Below are 2075 nucleotides of genomic sequence, written 5' to 3'. Positions count from 1 at the left end.
CATGTGTTACAGTATCAATGGGACTGTGCCTTTAAGAAATTCAGCTGTAGTTCAAAAAGAAAAACAACTGTTAATTGTATCATAGAGAATGTTCAAACTTGAAGATGCTCTTTGTTGATCTAGTTATAATTTTAATGCAGAATATGCATAAAGATGGAAGCCTGTCTAATGAATAATGTGTACTACTATCTGTGGTCAGATAAAGTTATTGAGAAAATTTTTAAATCACATTTTAATTGAAAACATGCTACATTTTGTTGGTGCATTAAAGAAGATGCTAAAGAATATCACCTAAGAGGTTATTTTGAACAGTATGGGAACACTGAAGTGACTGAAATCTTGACTGACCGAACTAGTGGAAAGAAGAGAGGCTTTGGTTTTTGTAATCTTTGATGACCGTGATTCGGTAAACAAGATTGTCATTCAGGAGTACCATATTGTGAATCGCCGCAACTGAAGTAAGGAAAACTCTAAACAAGAGACAGCTAGTGTTTCATTCAGCCAATGAGACCAAAATGGTCTGGAAACTTTGGTGGTGGTTGCAGAGGTGGTTTTGGTGGGAATGATAACTTTGGTTGTGGAGGAAACTTCGCCAGAATGGCTTTGGTGGCAGACATGATGGTGGTAGATATGGTGGCAGCTGGGATGGCTAGAATGGATTTGGTAATGACGGAGGCAGTTTGGAGGGGTGGCAGGAGTTACAATGATTTTGGCAGTTGCAATAACCAATCTTCATATTTTGAACCAATGAAATGAGGAAACTTTGCAGGCAGAAGTTCTGGCCCCGAGGGTGATAGAGGCCAATACTTTGCCAAACCACGAGACCAAGGTGGCTCTGGTGATTCCAGCAGCAGCAGTAGCTCTGTCAGTGGCAGAAGGTTTTAATTACTGCCAGGAAACAAAAAGCTTAGCAGGGAGAGGAGAGCCAGAGAAATGTCAGGGGAGCTACAGGTTACAACAGATTTGTGAACTCAGTCAAGCACAGTGGTGGCTGGACCTGGCTGCTACAAAGAAGGCATGTTTTAGACAATACTCACGTGTTTGGGTGAAAAAAATGTGAGGACTGCATCTGTGACTAATTGTATAAAAGGTTATTTTAGTTTCTGTTCTGTGGAAAGTATAAAGCATTTCAGCAAAGCGTTTTAAGGTTTGTTTTTTTTTTTTTTTTTGCACCCATGCTGTTAATTGCTAAATGTAATGGTCTGATCATGACACTGAATACCGTTAGCCTTTTTTAAAAAAATAATTCCAAATATATGGTCGTTAAACTCAAATTAGTGTCCTTTTGATTCCTGAACTCTCAGGATAATGGTGAAGAAGAGCATGTGTCTGCTAACCAGAGGCTAGAAAATGTGGATAATCAGGATGGTCTGGACTGCAGCTCATATATGGTCAGATCAGACACAGTACCACACACAGAAAGGGGTTTGTAAGCAGACTGTGTCAGCAATTTTCTTCTTGGATGCAAAGGATTATAAGCCTAGCAGAAAGTAAATAGTGTTGCTTACAGTTACTGAAGGCTGGACAAAGGCTGCAGACAAAGTGGGCAAAGAGCTAAATTAACTCCGCAGTTCAAAACAAGAGAGTTCTGTATGTTCAAGGATAAAAGAGGATTTTAGAACTTTATCCTTGAGCTTTTCCAGAAATCCAGAACCACAGTATGTTTGTACACACCTTGCCAATGTACACATCTGTGCTTGCTAACATAGACAGTGTTAGACGACCTACACATAGAAAATAAAATGCACTTTTAATTGTAAGGTAGACTCCAAATGTATAAAGACTTGGCAAGTTTCACGAGCAGTGCATAGAAAAACTAACTTTTTCCCTTCTCTGATTTAGATTGTAAAACATGACTTTAATATTTAAATAGTGGCTATTTCAATTGTAATAATGAAATAGTACTCTTTCATCCATCTCTAACTTTCCAGACATATCAAATGGCAATTTTATTACCTAATTTTTGAACATCCTGGAGTTCTTAAGAACCATCTGGAAGAACATTACTTGAGTCTGGGTGAGGAAGTCTCTAATTTTCAGAATTCAGTGACCCAAACAGGTTGTGGGAATGTTGT

At 38.6% G+C, this 2075-nt stretch overlaps 1 pseudogene; it reads left to right on the top strand.

Moving 5' to 3' along the window:
* The first annotated feature begins 267 nt into the window (after window positions 1–267).
* On the top strand, window positions 268–1193 carry LOC102506309 (annotated as a pseudogene).
* Window positions 1194–2075: the final 882 nt, after the last annotated feature.

The sequence above is a fragment of the Camelus ferus genome, chromosome 3 (genome assembly GCF_009834535.1).
Source record: "Camelus ferus isolate YT-003-E chromosome 3, BCGSAC_Cfer_1.0, whole genome shotgun sequence".
Classification (NCBI taxonomy): domain Eukaryota; kingdom Metazoa; phylum Chordata; class Mammalia; order Artiodactyla; family Camelidae; genus Camelus; species Camelus ferus.
The sequence above is the reverse complement of the archived record's forward strand: the minus strand, read 5'-3'. Positions and strand labels throughout refer to the sequence as shown.